The following is a 20,503-nucleotide window of genomic DNA, read 5'->3' on the forward strand; positions in this document are numbered from 1 at the left end:
TGGGGTCTCCCTTAGACCCACCACACCCACCCCAACGCCTCCCGAAGAGGCAGCTTCCAGCAGCTGGTGGTAATCTTCCAAGGAGGGAGCTGCGGCTAAGGCAGCTGTCCTGGCCTGGGAAGGGGTCTGGGAGGGGCTAGAGCCCCATTCTATACTGGCCGCCAGGGAAAAGACCAGCCTAAGGAGCAGAGAAATCACCACCACCTCCCAACCCACCCCCATACCCGTCCCCAGTATCACTCCAGTGCCTCCTCACCCGGAGCTCTAGCTACAGTGGAGCCTGGGAAAGAGGGGTCACAAGTTTCTAACTTGTGCAGAAGGAGAAGGGAGGAAGTACCAGTGTGGGTTCAACACAGCAGTTACGGGGAAACCAGACTGTGAGATTCGGTGACTTCTGAGTTCCCTTGGGGGGCTGCCAGGCCCAGACCCAGGACCGTCGATGTTGCGGTCAGAGCTGACTTCTGGGATGGTTTTGTCTTGGAACCAGGTGGCAGGAGGAACTGGTCATTTCACCGAGAATCCCGGATCCCAGTGATTCAGTGAGAAACCCATGGGAGCCACAGTGCTCTCTGCTGAGTGCCTGGGAGGATGTGGGAGGGTTTCCACCAAAGGCTGCCAGCTTCCAGAAGTTTCTGTGACCACGGGCTCTGTTGGCGAGAGTCTAGATTGTCAGTGATTAGTTACAGTTAAATATTACGGAGACCTGGTTCTGATTAAGCAAGGGTTTTAGTTTCTTTACCCTGGAGAAGGAAATGGCAACCGCTCCAGTACTCTTGCCTTGAAAATTCCATGGACGGAGGAGCTTGGTGCAGGCTACTATCCATGGGGTTGCAAAGAGTCGATTGAGCGACTTCACTTCACTTCAGTTTCTTTAATGCTTGTTCTAAATGATGCATTGCCATTGCTGTTTAAATAATGTTGATAGTCATTCTTAATACCAAGGAATGTATATCCTCTGTGATTTTGAAAAGAAATAGCTGTATTGGTATTTGAAAAAAGGAACCGCTGAACAGAGATACAGAGGCCACACCTGTTCTGTGAACCTCTCTGGGTGGTGCTGCTTGGGACAGAAAGTGGTGAGCGAATGTTTCCTCATCTGCAGCCTGTGATGTGCCTTGCAGAGGTGGCTCCCGCAGACCCAGCCAGTGAAGTGGCAGCGCGTGTCCTGGCCCATGGGTCCGAGTCCATGCCAGCCCCTCCAAGTGGGGACGCTGCTGGGACATGTGCTTTCCTGTGTGGGAACCCTGACTGCCCACACGTGACGTGGGCCGTGCTGCTCCTGCTCAGAGCCCCCGTTCATTTCTTCTTCCCCTGCAGGAGACGGGCAGGGAGGCACCTCAGTCCAGCTCTTTGTCCCCATCCTGACATTCTTCCAGCCGAGCCCCTGGGGTGTAGAGAAGGGGTGAGCCTTCCGGTGAGTGAGTAAGGGGGGCCCCTGAGCTGCAGGGGGACAGTGGGCACCGTCTCACCTGTACCATCTTCCCTTCCTCCCTAAATGCAGGAAATCGTCTGGAAAGGGGTTAATGATACCTTGACTCCCCAAACTTGCTCTGGAAGGATCTCCAAGTGAAAAGTATCCTTCAGATGTCTCGCTTTCTCTTTTTAAAAGATCTTTTTATTGAGGTATGATTTAAAAAGCTGTGTTAGTTTCAAGTGTACAGCAAAGTGGATCTGATATATATACATATACATATAGCCACTCCTCTTTTTTTTTTTTTTAAGGAAAAGAGTTCTTTAAAATTTTTTTTAATTTTATTTTTAATTGGAGGGTAATTGCTTTACAATATTGTGTTGGTTTCTGCCATGCACTGACATGAATCAGTCTTAGGTATACATATGTCCCCTCGCTCTTGAAGCTGCCTCCCCATCCCGCCCCTCTAGGTCTGAGCTCCCCGAGTCAGACAGGGAATTCCCATTGGCTGTCTATTTTACATATGGTAATATGTCTGTTTCCAAGCTACTCTCAGATATCCCACCCTCTCCCTCCCCCACAGGGTCCAAAAGTCTGTTCTTCATGTCTGCGTCTCCTTCGCTGCCCTGCGAGTACCATCCTTAGTGCTGTCTTTCTAGATTCCACACATATGAATTAATATACATTATTTGCTTTTCTCTTCCTGATTTACTTCACTGTGTGTAAAAGGCTGTAGGTTCATCCACCGCATTAGAACCGACTCACGTGCATCCCTTCATATAGTCAGGCAACACTCCGCTGTGTGTGCTCCACATCTTTCTCCTCTGTTGATGGGCATCTAGGTGGCTTCCATGTTCTAGCTATAAATAGTGCTGCGACTAGAGGGTAGAGGTGTCCTTTTCCATTATGCTTTTCTCAAGCGTTATGCCCGGTAGTGGGATTGCTGGGTCGCATGGTAGTCTTATTCTTAGTTTTTTAAAGGAATCTCCATACTGTTCTCCAGAGTCGCTGTATCAATTTGCATTCCCACCAACTGTGCAAGAGGGCTCCCTTCACTCTTTTTTTTTAGATTCTTTTCCCATATAGATCATTACCGAGTATTGGGAAGAGATCCCTCTGCTATGCAGTAGGTCCTTATTCTCTGTTTTGTATATAATCATGTGTGTATGTCAGTCCCGGTCTCCCAACTTATCGTCTCCACCTCCACTCCCTGGTAACAATAAATTTGTTTCTGCAGATGTCTCTTGATATTTCACATGACTTTTCAGCAGGGTCACGTGATGGGTGGGCAGTGAGAAGTTTAAGGCGTCCACAGCCAGAATTCTGATCTGAGCTCTGCTACAAAGCCAGGTTCTTCCCATCTGTCAAATGGGACCATAATCTCACTTAAGAAAACATGACCTGTATCTATTTCAAAGGTGGAGAGAGATAACGCATATCAAAGCACTGTGAACTGCACCAGCTTTGCAGAAACACAAGTTCTTTCTCAAGGGTCTTCCTGTAAATCTGAGCATGATAACCCTTCTTGTTCCCCTTGTGTGTGTCCTGGAGTTGGGACCTTTCGCTTCACAATCAGAATCATTATACACAGAATGACCAAAGAGAAAAAAAAGGATGTAGCCTTTTTTTTCTTGCCTTTTCACTGGCAAACAGAGCTTTGGTTAGCCGAACGCCAAGGCGATTTTAATGGCTGGTTTTTTAATATCTGAAAGGGGAGGTTATTAGGAGAAGTCTCAATTCAGAAACTTCAAGAAGTGGGAGGGTGTGGTAAGGGTGGACGGGGGAGACTGCATTTCCTGTTTTCCTTTCAGATGGTGTTGGGAAACACTGCTGGAAAACCATGGAGACCCATGAAAAAAATTCCAGAATTCATTCTCCTTGTGGCCGCCGGGGGCCCAGCCCCAAAGGTGATGAGTAGAAGGGGTGGATTTTTTTTTTCAAGAGTTGGGGTTTGCAGGCGTCCAGCTCTGGGCTCGTGGGGTGAAGACAGCCTTCCGAGGTGACATCAGCTCGTGGTCCAGGCCAGAAGCGACAGAGCAGGAGCCTGGTTTTCATTTACAGTGTTGGGGCAGGCCCGCTGGGGAGGGGGAGAGGAGGGGGCGGAGGAGGGAGGAGGAGGAGCTGGAGGGAGCCTTGACTGTATCCCTGGACCCCGTCCAGTTTGCAGCTCAGTCCTCCACCAAAGGCCGCTCAGTTCTCCCGCGCGCCAGCCTCCTGCGAAGACCACGAGAGCAGCTTTCCGCCCGCCCAGGGTCCCCTCTCCCCGCCCGGGGTCCCCCCTCTCCTGCAGAAGGGAAAGGAGACGCAGCCCGTGGGGGAAAACCATGCGTCAGAATCGCACATAACTGAATATCGAAGCCCAGGGACGCAGGCTTCTCCAGGTTTGCTCAGGGTAAGTGCCCCATTCGCCCCTGTTCCCCCGGTTTCGGGTTTGTGGCCAGAGGGAAGGGCTTCAAACCCCGCTGACCGCGTCTTGATGGCTCTCAGGTTTGTGCCCTGAGAGTCCCTTTTCAGTAGGAGCTGCGGTCTCTGGAAGCTCCAGCTGATTTTTCCTTTCTCCGTGTGTGCCACCTGGGTCTCCCCTGGCGGGGCCGAGGGCTGGAGCTCCCGAGTCCTGCAGTGCGGTCTGTCCTGCCCATCCTTCTCTGCTTTTTGGGCTCACGGTTTATTTTATTTGACGTTGCCTCCTCCTCCGAAAGCTCAGCTGGAATCTGAGAATCGGCTTTGTTTGCAGAAGTGCCTGTGCAGGGATCCCAGAGCCACTTTGGAGAGACTCTCTCCGAGGTGGCCCGTGTCGGGGGGCTGGCTGAGCGCCTCTGTCGCCCACCGGGAGACGGGGGTGACTTTGCTGTCCGGGCAAGGGGCAGGTGGAGGCTCCTCAGCTCTCACCATCAGGGCTCCATCTTTTCAGGAATCTGAAGTCACTGCTGGTGCCTTGGTCCCCTCTGGGGTTGCCTAAAGGAGCTGCCAGGGTCAGAGGAGGAGAAGGAATTTGGTGTTTGGGCAGCAGGCCTGGTGGATAAGGCAGGGCCCCTGGGGCCACGAGCCGGCCTGCATTGCCCAGATGTGTGGCGCGTGCCAAGCCTGGAGGCCCTGGGGCTTGTTCCCCGGCTGGGAGGGTGGGGCCCCGGTCCTCTCGCCCAGGATGGAAAGTGTTCCCTGATAGTCACGAGTCTGCTCTGGGGACCTGTGTCAGGGGCTACTGTGTGCGGTGGGCTCCCTGGGAGGGCCCAGCGGAGCCCTGGGGGCTGTGAACAGAGATTGGCATTTCACAGTCAGCCCGAGGAGCGAGGAGCGAGTTGAGAGGCTGGTCTGGACCCCAAGAACAAACTGCTCTGGACGCAGGGGAGTGTCCTCCACCCAGTGGGGACTCGGAGGAGCTGGCCCTTGCCAGCTGCTTCTCTTGCTGAACAGTTAACTCTGCACGAGAACCACTGGGTCCCATAGCTACAAGGGTGCTCGGACCCCAAAGGGAGAGACAGTTCTCACTCAGGGATCCCCCATCTCTGTGACTTTAAAAAACTGAACAGAAATGACTTTAAAATCAGGTTGTGTGGTTTTTTTTTTTGTTCCTAAGCAAAATGTTATTGAAAACCAGCTGGTTGCTGGATGCTATTGGAACTCCTGAGCTCTTTGGCTGGGCTAAAGAGAAAGGAAGAGACTCTTGGTGGGAGTGCTGAGGTGCGGCTCCCTGGCTTTAAAGATGCTCCTGGGCTCTGAGACACTCAGTTACTTGCAGAGGCCGTGGCACCAGTAGGCGGCTCAGAAGGCAGTCCAGTCTTTACCATTTCTGGGAGGCAGACGGCCCAACCGTGGAGGCCCCCTTACTAGCTTGCATCGCAATTTGAAATGTGCCATTTGATTCCGTTCTCCCAGGAGAGAATGCCCTCCTGTCATAGTCTATGAAAAGTGACGGGGGAACTGGTGTATGCTCCCCAGGGTTCTCCCAGCTAACAGGGAGAGGAGTGCCAGGCGAGAGAGCTGGTCCCCAGAACAGACCTGGGTTTGCAACCAGAGCAGCTGAGCTGGCTTCCCGCATTCAGGCCACCTCTGGGGATGGGGCCCAGAGGGATGGGACCTGCATTCTGCCCCATTCCTGCGTGGACTTTGCTGAGGGTGAAGGCAGAGGGGTGGGAAGGTGAGGGGTGTTTGTAGGAATTCAAGATCTAGGAATGATCACATGGTCTCGAGCTCTTCTTTGTTAAGGCAAAGGTTTTCCATTACCAGAAGGTGTATTATTATTATTATTTTTCTTTCTCCACTCATGGCAGTGAAAAAATCATTAAGAAGATCCTGGGTGGAGAGGAGGCTTGGGGGAGAGTCTTATCACAGGGTGGTGAGGGTGGCTCTTCTTTTTCCAGTGGGGGAAATGGAGGGTGTGGCCACCCCCACCTTCCTGGGAGGTGGCTGGGGAAGCCTCTAGAATGTTAGCCCTTGGCCCCCGGCTCTTCCAGCACTTGGGAGGGTGTGTGCCCCACCCCACCATGCTTGTGGCCCTTAGTGGGTGAGATATATGGTGAATATCCAAACTGGGGGTCTTAAGGATGCTTTTGATGCCAGATAAGCATCTTTCTGAATAGGAATTGTTCTTATTTCTGCACCTCCCTTCGTTTTCAAAGTGTTGAGGATTCACTGCTTCTCATTCGCTCATCATAAGTGCCATCTGTGATTTTGTACCTTAGAACCTAATACATCACTGATGATAAAGTAGAAAGAAACTCCTCTATTCAACGGACAATTGATGGTGGGTTTGTGGCTCCAAGGAGGCTCCCCATCTGACTTTGATTTTAAAGCCAGCTTGAAATCAGACCTCCTGCCTTTTGAAAGTTAGCAGAGTTTCGCCCGGGAGGCTTCATCCATGCCCTCACTCAACTGGTTAAAGTGATCTTTGTCATTATCCAGTTTTATGTGAAATTCCACATTTAGGATTTAAAATCCACTGGGAGGTCCTGAATTCGCAGGAGGCTGTCTTGCCCACATGCTAATCACTTTAGGCAAACGTTTCACTTGAAAAGTAGTGTCAGTTTCCTTTTTGGAAGAACCCAGGGATCGGTTATCTCTTGGGGAAGAATCTTGGGCGGGTTCCCATCTGAAGGGGACTTTCTGTCCCAGCAGCCTTTCCACCAAAACCTACAGGAGCGAAATTTTCACGGTGTCTTTGCTGTGGACAGCAGGCTGTAACACCCACACCACTGCTATGTAAATAGCTGAAGACCCGAGGAGCTGGCATTTAAAAAAATCCCATTAGCAGCTCTCACTAAGGAAAGGAACGCTCAAAAATGATGCAGGTTTTCAAGCAGGGAAGCTTAAAAAAGTTCCTGCTTCTTCAGACAGTCTTGGGCTGTCTTCATCCACTTTTCTAGATACGGATTCTCTCTTTCCAAACATCAGGGAGATGATCCTACCCTTTTAAGAAAAAAACCACTGTTTGTCCCCTCTGAACCAGGGGTGATGACCATCTGAAATTCAGGGAGCACCCGCCGCACCCCGATTTGCAAAGAGGAGTTCTTCTGGGGAATTCATTAATTTTTGAGAATGTAATTTGAATACCTTCTGGCCTCGTTGGTCTGTTTCGGGAAGGACGGGAAAAGGTGAATTAGTGTCTTCCTCCTGGGAAAGCTTTTCCTGAACGTGCATTCTGCTTTCTGTCCTCTAGAGGGCGACGCATCCCTCTGAGCCCTGCGCGGTGCAGGGAGTCTGGGGGCTCACAGGCAATCTGTTGAGTTACGTCTCAGCAGAGCTCGTTGGGTCGCGTTGGGACCCACCTAGAGACTGTTTCAATACCTAGTTTTAAAAGAAATGTGACTAATATCTGAAGTAAATGTACCGTTAGGATTTCACTATTTTCTTTTGAGGTGAACGGCTGCTTGCGGTGAAGCAGGCTGTATTCTAAAGTACCCTCATGCAAGGGCGTTAACCAAGTAAGAACTTTTAGAGAAAGCATGTTACTGGTATCTACTGAGAAAGAGTTTAAATTAACACGACGCTTTCTCAGAACTGTATCCGGGTAGGATTTCTGAATTTTAGAAATAGAAGGGATGTTAAGACGGAACTAACCCAGTAACTCCCAAACTTTGGCCCATGCGTCTCATATTGCTTTAAGCTTAATAAACCCCATTGTGCTCCAGGGCAGGGAACTCTGGGGTGGGAGGAGGGGACAAAAATGACTAAGACTCCGGCCCTGCCCTTGCCTTAGGGCAAATTATTGACTTTGGCAGGCTATTGACTTCCGTTTGGCTACTTGAAATATCCCCAAATTACTACCTTGGTGGATGTTCTGCCCACACCCTTGACACCTCAGATGAAGAAATGGAACCCAGAGGGGTGAACTGCTTGTCTGAGGTCCCCAGAGTATTAGTTGCTCAGCCGTGTTCGACTCTTTGCGACCCCATGGGTTGCAGCCCGCCAGGCTCCTCTGTCTGTGGGATTCTCCAGGCCAGGATACTGAAGTGGGTTGCTATTCACTTCTCTAGGGAATCTTCCTGATCTGGGTCCCAAAGCAGAATCAGCATCTCCTGGACATGTCAGTGTGCTCTCACAGGTGGCTGTTGAGGACCAGGAATATAACATGAGAACACACCTTCAGGAGTACATTTTGGAGTATCACGAGAAGAAAGGTGCTTGTTTTGGCCATCGACCAATCTTTTATAGAGTATCATATTTTATTTAGCAGAGAGGTAATTGTTGCTTCAAAAAAAAAAAAAAATCTGGAAAGAAAAGAAAAAAGCAGAAAAATAGGACAAGTATGAAAAGTTCTGCCAAGCCCTCTCCCGAAGGCTGTTAGTCTTTCGTTGGGGCCTGGCTGCGTTTCACATAGTGTGATCCTGGTGTTCTCCTGAATTTTAAGATGTTTCATGAAGTACAGAGAAACATCTGCAAGGTAGGTGTGGCTAGGGAAAGGTCTGAAAGAAGTGCTTCTGTCCAGCCCCCCTGGTTCAGCCCATACCCTCGGTTTTCACGGACCCTGGGCATCGAGCATTGGCCACTGAAAGGGAGAGCTTGTGAACTGATTTAATTTCAAATGCAGAACTGAACAGCAGCTGGAGATGACTCAGGTCTCAAGAGAAGCCATTCCAGGAAATGGGCTTTCTCTTCTGCAATCCTCATCAGTTGATTCAGCAGCCCAGAGCCAGCTCAGCTAAGCCCACAGACACCCCCCAACCAGCACTTGGTGGGCTCTCTGTTTCTCATGGGGGCAGAAGGAAACCCACCAGCAGTCAGAGCCTAGGGTGACAGATGGAAAAGCAGCCGCAGGACCACTGCTGGTCAGAGCATCGGGAGTCAGCCTCATTCTACACGCAAAGCTGGGGCGGCTGGGAGAGATGGACTGACCTTTACTGACTGAGACGGGAATGCAGTCGATTTTTTCCAAGCTATTATACTAAATCCACGGTGATATTTTATCAGCTACTTAAATTTAATTAAAATGAACTACTTAAAATAATTATCTGGACTTCAACATGAATCAAATTAGAAAACAAACAAAAATGGTTAAGATTCCCTTACCATCTGAGGCCATTTTAGCCGCTTTGTTTGAACAGTCCTACAACGGAACCCCATGGTTTGGAGAGGCCAGTGGCCCCTAGTTCGTGGCTGGCGCAGGCAGGGAGGACATACTGGCATCTGCCCTGGAGCCGACAGCACCATGTATCACGTGGCAGGGATGGAACGGGACGTTCCTGCAATTCCTCTTGAAGCATCTTCTAAGGCATTCTCTTCCCTTACATTAAATCTGAACTAGTCTCTGCCTAATGCTTGTCACTAGCAAGAAAAACCTCACATTTAAAAGGGTAGAAAGTTATTTACGTGTGCATCGTGCTATCTAGTTTTTCCAACCACGGCAAACGTGGAACTTCCTGCTTCGTGTTTATTATCTTGGACCCTAGCAATATGTCTTTAAATAAATTTCCGAATATCTGGGTGGTTAATCTGGAGGTTCTTCAAGGTGCCTTTATGGGGAAAAGGAAGGTGGCCCCAGACGGTGCTTGGCAGAGCCTCACGGGCCCTCGTTCTGGGAGGAGGTTACCTGTGAGGGCACAGTCCCATCTTTCCTTTCCGGATCGCTCTATTCCAGTGTACGAGCTGCTGAACAGACTTTGTTTTTTTCCTTTTTTTCCTAACAGGCACTTAAAAATTGGAGTATACTGTTGATTTACATGTTGTTTCAGGTATACAGCAAAGTGATTCAGTTACACATACATGTTCTTTTTCAGATTCTTCTCCATTATGTTACCACGAAATACTGAGTAGAGTTCCCTGTGTGTGCTCAGACAGTCCCGTCTGACTCTTAGGGCAACCCGGGAGACTGCAGCCCACCTGGCTCCCCTGTCCAGGGGACTTTCCAGGCGGGAATGCTGGAGTGGGTGGCCACTTCCTGCTGAAACAGTTCCCCGGGCTATGCAGGGAGTCCTTCCCGTGTGTCTATGTTATATGCAGTGCTGTGTATCTGTTCATCTTAAAGCTCCTAATTTACGCCTCTCCCCCTTGGTAACCATGTTTGTTTTCTATGTCTGTGAGCCTGCTTCTGTTTTGTAAATAAGTCCATTTGTATCATTTTTTAAGATTCCACATATAAGTGATATCATGTTATTCCTCTTTCTCTGCCTGACTTACTTCACTTAATATGATAATCTGCAGGTCTATTCATGTTGCTGCAGATGACACGATTTCATTCTCTTTTATGACCGAGGAATATTCCACTGGGCATATATACCACATCTGTATCCATTTATCTGTCGATGGACACTAAAAGTCTACAGATGGTAAACGCTGGAGAGGGTGTGGAGCAAGGGGAAGCCTCCTACACTGTTGGGAATATAAATAGGTGCAGCCACTATGGAGAACAGCATGGAATTTCCTTAAAAAACTAAAAATAGGTCGACTGTATGATCCAGCAATTCCATTCCTGGTGTGTATCTGGAAAAGACAAAAACTCTAAATTGAAAAGATGCATGTAGCCCAGTGTTCATAGCAGCACTGTTTACAGTGGCTAAGACATGAACAGACATTGTTTTACATGACATTACCAGGAAGATCCAGAGGTCTTGAATCTGATACTCAGTGTCTGACAAGGACACCAGTAAGTGGCAGTGAGCCCAGGCTGACACTTAAGATCAGAAGAATTAAGTTTCGCTGTCATAGGACACACCTTCAGAGCCTGGGAGATGATTGCTTACAGATGCGAATGTGTGGCTGATATTTTCTTCTGTAGCACAACTTCATGGAATGGAAATGTGAGGTTCAAATTGTAAAATAAATGGTACAAAAGAAGCTTCTGATGCATTTCTTTGGAGGGGGTCTTCTTACAGTTGTTCCAAATTGCTTGCTTTAGAAGTTTCCCCCAAAGCTCTTTCAGTAGCAGTAATATGTTAAATTCCCATGTCCTCCCTCCCTAACTGAAGGATCTAATAAACCCTCTTTTAGCTTCCTCTCTGGGACAAGAATTTTCCCCAAGATTCAGAAAATAAAGAGAAGAAGAAAGAGCAGAAGGGCAAGAGAAAGAGAGAGAGAATAGGGTGCTGCAAGTTGGAAGCCCCCGGGGTTGAGAGAAATGTGACTTTTCATCTCACAGCAGATGGCGGGGCTCTCTGGCTGCGGTCTTCCACTATTTCCGCAGCACCCACATAAAACAGGACAGTCAGGAGTTAACAGAGTGCTAGAACTTGATAGGAGGACCAGCCTGGTTTTAAAAAGCAGTGCTTGGAGAAGGCTAAATAAATGACTTCAAAATGGGAGCTCTGGATACATTTAAGTCTTTGTTGGAAAATGATTTCCTTGTGTGCATGTGTGTCTCTTTCTTAAAAAAGATTTCCAGACATGGAAAATGAAAAAGCTTTTGAGTAGACTTAATGAAAATTAATCTCATGAAATTGCAGAATAGCTTGGGAATGTCACTGGACTCTGAATGCAATTTTGAGTTGAAGGGCCATGGAGAGTAATCTTCATAATGAGAGGTGTCTTTTTAAGTTTCAAGTGGACAGCTATGAAAAGGAAAAAGGCATCTCAAATTCTTTTTAGAATGAGACCAGTTTAAAAACAAAAAAAAGGCTTACTAATGCTCAATAGAAAGATAAGAATTGAATGAAGTCCTATGACTGGCTCATAGGACTGGATCATAGGACTGGATCATAGGATCTATGACACAAAGCTGCATAACACCCCATCCAACCCAAGGGTCTTAGGCAGCCAATTCTGACTTTTTTCATATTTGAAAGGACAGCAGCAGACAAATGAATTCTGTTGATACAGAATCTGTGGTTTGTCACCACCGAAGAAATTAGGTCTGTTCCCACCCCCGCACCCCCCACCCCCGCCAAAGAAAAGACATGGGGAGTTTCCTTGAGACTGGGGCCAAGTCTGGCACAGCCTCTTAGCATTTCCTGCCTTTGGGCTTTGGAAACGCAAACTTTCCGTAGGATTCTGGTTCAATCTTGTTTTTAAGTGGCAGTGGACAAAACACTTAGTCTCACCTGGGTTCAGTTTCCCAGCTATAAAATGAAGGAAAACACGGCCATGGAGCTGTGGGAGGAGGGCATGGGATCCCACCGCTGAGACAGGGGCTTAGCAAATATGACTTGTGCCCTCTTGTCTCTGTTTCTTGGGCGTGGGAGGGAGAGTTAGAGGAGGACAATGAAGGGCAGGGAGTGGCTGCCTTGTTCCTCCTTATTAAAACGGACAAGCTGGGTGATCATTTGGGGAGATGATGTTTGACATCTTTTAATAATCTAAATGAAAGAAAAAAGTCTCCAAGATTGGTTGCCAAGAACTTCAGTTGTAAAAAGTGGGATGCCAAGACATGATAAACAATAGGAGAGATTTAGCTGCAAACAAAACCATGCACAAATCTTCAGCAGCTGGGCTGGGCATGCTTGAGCCACATGACCGGCTCCCAAGCACTGCAGCAGGACGACTGTGGGGGAGCTGAAGGCATTCTTCCCACCTGGGAATTCAGCTTAGCCCAACATGTGAGCTCATTAATCATCCGTGGAGCCTGGAATCCTCACCATCCGGCATTCAGATCTTCTCTCTTGCTGCCAGAGCTGGGAGAGCATCTCCCCCTTGCCCTCTCCTTGCCTCCCCCTCCTGTCTTCGCCTCTCTTTCCCTTTCTTCAACATCTGGGTAGATTTTAGGGGAGGCAATCGCACCACACCGTATATACTTGTCATTTCTTTGTGTCCCAATGAGAAGCACTTCATTTAGAAGTCTCCTCTACGAGAGATTAAGATCTCTGAAATAAAAATCTTAACACATATTTTTCAATCAATTTAAAGCGCATTTTCCCTAGAGAATAAGTAGTAATTAATGCCTCAGAAGATTCCCTGGTGGCTCAGTGGTAATAATCTGCCTGCCAGGGTAGGAGACGTGGGTTCAATCCCTGGGAAGATTCCCTGGGGAAGAAAATGGCAACCCACTCCGGCATTCTTGCTGGGATAATCCCATGGGCAGAGGAGCCTTGCAGGCTACATATAGTCCAAGGGGTCTCAGAGAGTTGCACATGACTTAGCAAGTAAACAGCAAATCAGACTGGACAATTATTTTAGAATTTGTCAATAGAGACCCCACCTAGTGTTTAAGATATGGCAGAATACACGGGTTCCATGAAGCTGGATCTGATCCTGCTGTAAGATATAGGTCTATGGAATTCTCCAGGCCAGAATACCACAGTGGGTGGCCTTTCCCTTCTCCAGGGGACCTTCCCAACCCAGGGATCAAACCCAGGTCTCCTGTATTGCAGATGGATTCTTTACCAGCTGAGCCACAAGGGGAGCCCAAGATATAGGTAGGGATGCTAAAAACAAGCAAAACCAGCAAAAACCACTCAACGCCCAATTCACCCATGCTCTCTGTCAAGACTGTCTACACAGTTGCCTGAAGCTGGCCCCATCCCACACCCAGTGGCTGAACAGGTCTTGTCTCATATCCTATTTTTTCTTCATGAATTACATTGTCCAGTGCTTTGCAATGAGGTCCTATACTATTTTCACGCCCTCATTCCAAAACAAAACTACTACTTAAAATCCTGCATCTTGAACTGGACCTCCTAGAAGAGTTGCATCAGATCTTTTTCTTGAAGCAGTGGTGCTTAAACTTCAGGGGGTAGTTAGAAGAGATGAGGCCAGAATCACAGGTGAACATGGACCCTGTCCCCAGAGACCCCCCTAGACACAGGTATGTTGTATACATTTGTGGGAGGTTGACAAATCCTTTGAAATCTGTGGATCCATGTTAAAAAAAAAAAAGATTCTTGACCTGTTAGAATATTACAAGTTGTCTTCAAAAGCACAAGCTATATTTCTAGAAAGAATCCAGTAAAATGTAAATAATGTAGGTGGACAATTTTCCCATAAAATAGTTTTCTAGTAGGATGATTACTGCTGATAAAGAAACCTGCCGTTCACTTTTAAGGGAAGGGATCAGGAGTAGCATATGTACGAAGTACTTTTACACCGCTCTAAAGTGTCTATCCTCAACTGAGAAAACCTACAAAGACTACAAATACTGTATGTGCTTTTTTTTTTTTTTTTTCCTAAAGACAACTCAGGAATAGGTCGAGCAGAATTTGAGAAAGAAAGGTATGGCTGGATGGAAAGGTCTGGAAGATTCCCAGGGTAGAGAACACTGGGGCAGTGCTGGGACAGCGGCTTGGTGGGTCATCCATAGCGAAGAAAGCAGAGCAGCCAGCCACGCGTGGGTTTCTACATGTGCCTGTGGGGATTGCCCTGAGCACCGAGCAGGACTCGATTACAGTTTGGGGACCCTGTGGAACAAAAGCTCTGGATGCTGGGGAAATCCCTTCCTATATCATACAGATCCCTGTCTAACACGTGTCAACTATTTCAAGCCAAGAGGACTGGGCTGTGTTGCTGGAATGTTACCACTGGCTGTCACTTCACTGTGGAAAGAAATATGTTCTCTTGATGACTGGCCTTTTGATCATCTTCAGAACAACCTTTTCTTCTCACTGTTAATACATTTCCAAAAAAACAGTTGTACTGACGGGAGGTTTTGTATTAGCCACTGGTATTGTGTCTTCAAGCTCCTGGAATTTGAATCACAGGGTAAATGTGTCTTATCACAGGTGATACTTTTGGTCAACTTCCCCGGGACATCCAAAGCAACTGCAGGACTTGGAATCCATGCTCTTGTTTACAGTTTTGTCTTTTTCCATTCCACCAGTTTGGCAGGCTGGACTGGCCCGGGGCCCACACTCGGCTCTTGCTATTCCTCACAGCTGGCCCCCAGCTCCTCCCTCTGGGCCTGACCTCAGACAGGAAAAACCACGAGGCTGAGCCCACTTCATCCACAACCTTGGGTGACCGCCTCAGCAAGGGGCTCTTTGCTCTCCTTTGCCCTCTGTGCTGTCTTGCTACGAGGTCCGTCTAGACACCAGTGCCCTGCCAAGGCCATGTCTCTACCAGACAGACTTGCCTCTGCTGTCATTAGTCCCACTGCTCTAGAATGAAACAGGAGAACCTGAGACCATCCTTAACATGTCTTCATCAGCAGTAAGGGACAATGGGATTCCTGAATTATGTATACAATGGACAACTGCAAACGGAATCACCCAGCCCATGGCATGTCCATGGCAAGAGGAAAGTCAAGGTAGGAAGATCAAGCAGGTACAGAAGCCTAGGCCTTCGGTGGAGCGGATTTCACAGCTCTGATGACATTAACAGTTGGGACAGAAATAACTTTTGTTCCAGGCCTCAGTGTTTGTATCAGATTCTTTTTCCCTTTCCTGAGATTCGAGTCCTCTTCCCCAAACCTTAACATTTTGCTGGCAAACACTTTTTCTTCCTTTCCGGTTGTGTTCTAGTGCCAAGGAAATGTTATGTTATTTAATTATAGGGGCACGTACATATGCTTTAAAAAGATGTGTAGTTGTATTGTTTTCTTATTTTAGAGAAAACTTAGGTCTTAAAGATTGGTGGTGGTGGTTTGGTTGCTAAGTTGTGTCTGACTCTTGTGATCCTGTGGACTGTAGCCCACCAGATTCCTCTGTCCGCGGGATTTCCCAGGTAAGAATCCTGGAGTGGGCTGCCATTTCCTTCTCTAGGGGATCCTCCCAGTCCAGGGACTGCGCTCCCACCTCCTGCACTGGCAGCTGCACTCTTTATCACTGAACCACCAGGGAGGCCCATCTTAAAGACTGTCATGTCTCAGAAAGGAGATGCCACATTTTCACCATTCCTGTTAAACTGACGGCTACATTACAGGTGCACAATTCTGTCCAGTCACTCAGGCCTGTCCGACCCTTTGTGACCCCATGGACTGCAGCATGCCAGGCTTCCCTGTCCATCACCAACTCCCGGAGTTTACTCAAACTCATGTCCATCGAGTCGGTGATGCCATCCAACCATCTCATCCTCTGTCGTCCCCTCCTCCTCCCGTCTTCAATCTTTTCCAGCATCAGGGTCTTTTCAAATGAATTGGTTCTTTGCATCAGGTGGCCAAAGTATTGGAGTCTCAGTTTTAGCATCAGTTCTTCCAGTGAATATTCAGGACTGATCTCCTTTAGGATTGACTGGTTGGATCTCCTTGAAGTCCAAGGGACTCTCAAGAGTCTTCTCCAACATCACAGTTCAAAAGCATCAATTCTTCAGCACTCAGCCTTCTTTATGGTCCAACTCTCACATCCATACATGACTACTGGAAAAACCATACCTTTGACTAGACAGACCTTTGTTGGCAAAGTAATGTCTTTGCTTTTTAATATGTTGTCTAAGTTGGTCATAGCTTTTCTTCCAAGGAGCAAGTGTCTTTAAATTTCATGGCTGAAGTCACCATCTGCAGTGATTTTGGAGTCCCCCCAAATAAAGTCTCTCACTGCTTCCATTATTTCCCCATCTATTTGCTATGAAATGATGGGACCGGATACCATGATCTTAGTTTTCTGAATGTTGAGTTTTAAGCCAGCTTTTTCACTGTCCTCTTTCACTTTCATCAAGAGGCTCTTTAGTTCCTCTTCACTTCCTGCCATAAGGGTGATGTCATCTGCATATGTTTATTGCAGCCCAGCATTTCGCATGATGTACTCTGCATAGAAGTTAAATAAGCAGGGTGACAATATACAGCCTTGACGTACTCCTTTACCTATTTGGAATGAGTCTGTTGTTCCATGTCCAGTTCTGTTGCTTCTTGACCTGCATACAGATTTCTCAGGATACAGGTAAGGTGGTCTGGTATTCCCATCTCTAAGAATTTTCCAAAGTTTGTTGTAATCCACACAAAAGCTTTGGCATAGTCGATAAAGCAGATGTTTTTCTGGAACTCTCTTGCTTTTTCGATGATCTAACAGATGTTGGCAATTTGATCTCTGGTTCCTCTGCCTTTTCTAAATCCAGCTTGAACATCTGGAAGTTCATGGTTCACTTACTGTTGAAGCCTGTCTTGGAGAATTTTGAGCATTACTTTGCTAGCATGTGGGATAAGTGCAATTGTGTGGCAGTTTGAATAGTCTTTGGCATTGCCTTTCTTTGGGATTGGAATGAAAACTGACCTTTTCCAGTCCTATGGACACTGCTGAGTTTTCCAAATTTGCTGGCATATTAAGTGCAGCACAATCCTCTTTTTCACAGCATCCCTCTTTTAGGATTTGAAATAGTTCACCTGGAATTCCATTACTTCCACTAACTTTGTTTACAGTGGTGCTTCCTAAGGTCCACTTGACTTCTCATTCCAGGATGTTTGGCTCTAGGTGAGTGATCACACCATCATGGTTATCTGGGTCATGGAGATCTTTTTTGTATAGTTCTTCTGTGTATTCTTGCCACCTCTTCTTAATATCTTCTGCTTTTGTTAGGTCCATACCATTTCTGCCCTTTATTGTGCCCATCTTTGCAGGAAGTGTTTCCTTGGTATCTCTAATTTTCTTGAAGAGATCTTTAGTCTTTTACATTCTGTTATTTTCCTGTATTTCTTTGCACTGATCACTGAGGAAGGCTTTCTTATCTCTCCTTGCTATTCTTTGGAACTCAGCATTCAAATGGGTATATCTTTCCTTTTCTCTTTTGCCTTTAGCTTCTCTTCTTTTCTCAAGCTATTTGTAAGGCCTCCTCAGACGATCAACCATTTTGCCTTTTTGCATTTCTTTTCTTGGGAATGGTCTTGATCACCGCCTCCTGTACAATGTCATGAACTTCCATCCATAGTTCTTCAGGCACTCTTTCTATCAATCTAATCCCTTGAATCTGTTTGTCACTTCCACTGTATAAGCATAAGGGGTTTGATTTAGGTCATACCTGAATAGTCTAGAGGTTTTCCCTACTTTCTTCAATTTAAGTCTGAATTAGGCATTAAGGCGTTCATGATCTGAGCCACAGTCAGCTCCCAGTCTTGTTTTTTCTGACTGTATAGAGCTTCTTCATCTTCTCCTGCAAAGAATATAATCAGCCTGATTTCAGTATTGGCCATCTGGTGATGTCCATGTGTAGAGTCTTCTCCTGTGTTGTTGGAAGAGGGTGTTTGCTATGACCAGTGTGTTCTCTTGGCAAAACTCTGTTAGGTGTACAGAATTACCCATAGTTTTTAAAAACCACAGGTAACTTCTTTTTTTTTTTTTTAGGAATTGTAGTAAAACATTCATGATGTGAATTTTGCAATCTTAATTCTTTTTAAGTGAACAGTATATTCATGTTATCTATATGTACCTTGTTTACAACTGATGTCTAGAACTTTTTCATCTTGCCAAACTGAAACTCTTTACCCATGGGACAATGATTCCCCATTCCCCTCTCCCACCCTCTAGCAACCACCATTCCATTCTCTATTTCTCATAGCTTGACTATTTCAGATACCCCACGTCAGTGGAATCTCTTGGTGATTGACTCGTTTCAGTCGGCATACTGTCCTCAAAGTTCACTCATGTTGTAGCCTGTGACAAAACTTCTTCCTTTTATTTAAGGCTGAATGATATTTCTTTATATATACATGCCACATTTTCTCCATTCACCTACTGATGGGCATTTATTTGATGTTATTTCTACCCTGTGACCAGGCGGCACAGTGGTAAAGAATCCACCTGCCAGTGCAGGAGATGGAAGAGGTGTGGGTTCGATTCCTGGGTTGGGAAGATCCCCTGGAGGAGGAAATGGTAACCATTTCCAGTATTCTTGCCTGGGAGATTCCATGGACAAAGGAGCCTGGCGGGCTACAGACCAGGGGATCTCAAGGAGTGAAATATGACTGAGTATGCACGCGTGGCTGTTTCCATCTGCTGGCTATTGTAAATAACGCTGCGTTAAACTTGGGTGTGAACATATCGCTTCAAAATCTTATTTTCAGTTATTTTGGATACATACCCAGAAGTAGGACTGATGGGCTATATGGTAACTGCACTTTTAACTTTTTGAGGAAACTCCATATAATTTTCTGTAGTGGCTGCAACATTTTCCATTCACACTAATGGTGCCTAAGAGTTCCAGTATTTTTACACTCTCATCAACACTTGTTTACTATCTTTTTGATAGTGGCCATCTCAGTGGGTGTGAGATAATATCTCACTGTGGTTTTGATTTTCATTTCTCTGATGCTGAGTATTCTTTCATATTCTTATTGGCCATTTGTATGCCTTCTTTGGAGAAATGTCTATTCAAGTCCTTTATTTTTAAATCAGAGTTTGTTGTTATCATTATAAAGTTGTGGGTGCTCTTTATATATTCTTGATGTGAAGCCCTTGTCAGTTATATGGTTTGCAAACATTTTCTCCCATTCTGTAGGTTGCCTATTCTCTCTGTTGACTGTTTCCTTTGCTGTGAAAAGTTTGATAAAGTACCATTTGGTCTTCTCTCATTTGGGCTTTCCTGGAGGCTCAGTGGTTAAGAATCACCTGCAATGTAGGAAATGTGGGTTTGATCCCTGGGTCACGAAGATCCCCTGGAGAAGGAAATGGCAACCCACTCCAGTAGTCTTGCCTGGGAAATCCCATGGACAGAGGAGCCTGGTGGGCTACAGTCCAGGGGCTGCAAAGAGCCAGACATGATTTGGTGACTAGACAACAATAATACAGTACCATTTGTCTGTCCTTGCTCTTGTTGTCTGTGCTTGTGGTATCATATGGAAAAAATCATTACCAAATCCAATGGTTTGAAGACTTTTCTCCTATATTTTCTTCTAAAAGTTTAAGAGTCTCAGGTCTTACATTTAGATTTTTAATCCACTTTGAGTTAGTTCTTTGTAAGTGCTGTGAGGTAAGGATCCAGGTTCCTTTTTCTTTTCGCATGTGGGCATGCAGGCTTCCCAGCATCATTTGTTGAAGGGACTGTCCTAGGCTCCCTCCCCTCCAGGCTGCTGCACGGCATTGGGCAGGGTTCCCTGTGCTGTGCAGCGGGTCCTTATTGGTTGGTCGTTCACTTTGAGTATAGCCATGCGTGCCTGTCTATCCCAAACTCTTTATAGGCGCTGTTGGTTTGGTTGTTTTTTTGTTTGCAGTTTGAATATATCTACTTGAATGAATGAAAAAAATAACTAATAATTTTGATTGGCATACTCCTCTCTAATGCTTCTATGCAAGCCTCTGACCAGGGAACCCCTGACAAGTCTGGGTAGGGGTAAGAAGAGTCATTGACTCACACGCACAGATGCAGCAAGGACCAGCTCCAGAATCTGTGGGCTTGGTGCAAAGCGAACATGAAGGGTCTTTGCCCTGAAGTTATTAAGACTTTTAAGCAACACCAAACCATTATACCAAGCATGGGGTCCTGTGAGACTGCACAGGTCAGATATCCATAACCTAAGAAAGAGTCAGGGGAAACCAGAGCCTTGGATCAAGGGGAAGAGAAAAGAGGTGATGTCTTACAAGGGGACCTAAGTGGAGAAGACCTAGGCCTGTTCTTTGGAGGGTCATTAGGAAAAGCCGAGACCCTCGAGCTGAGCTCACTGGAGATTGGAGGGTGACGAAGGTGTGTTGTGGGTGGGGACGCTGTGAGGTGCGGGGTGGGAAGAAGGTGGTGTTTGCTTGAAGGGAAAAGGGAGCGTGCCACCAGCTACTGGGCCCATCCAGACATGACCCTGGCTGGCTGGATGTCAAGTTTGCAGGGAGACCATGCTACAAGGCTGTCAGCTCTCAGGACTGGCTTCAGTCTTGCTAATTC

At 46.7% G+C, this 20,503-nt stretch overlaps 1 protein-coding gene across 6 annotated transcripts in view; it reads left to right on the top strand.

The window, feature by feature from the left end:
* COL6A3 (collagen type VI alpha 3 chain) overlaps nucleotides 3,245-20,503 on the top strand; it is a 92,249-nt gene continuing 74,990 nt past the window's right edge. Inside the window, exons 1-2 of one of the 6 annotated variants that reach the window (XM_018040704.1) lie at nucleotides 3,245-3,318; nucleotides 3,572-3,803. The gene's annotated coding sequence lies outside the window, so the exon portion shown is untranslated. Of the gene's footprint in view, nucleotides 3,319-3,517; nucleotides 3,804-20,503 lie in introns of those variants that run through there. The other 5 variants (XM_018040741.1, XM_018040698.1, XM_018040719.1 and 2 more) reach the window with 5 other exon arrangements.

Source organism: Capra hircus, chromosome 3, assembly GCF_001704415.2.
Source record: "Capra hircus breed San Clemente chromosome 3, ASM170441v1, whole genome shotgun sequence".
In the NCBI taxonomy this organism is placed as follows: Eukaryota; Metazoa; Chordata; class Mammalia; order Artiodactyla; family Bovidae; genus Capra; species Capra hircus.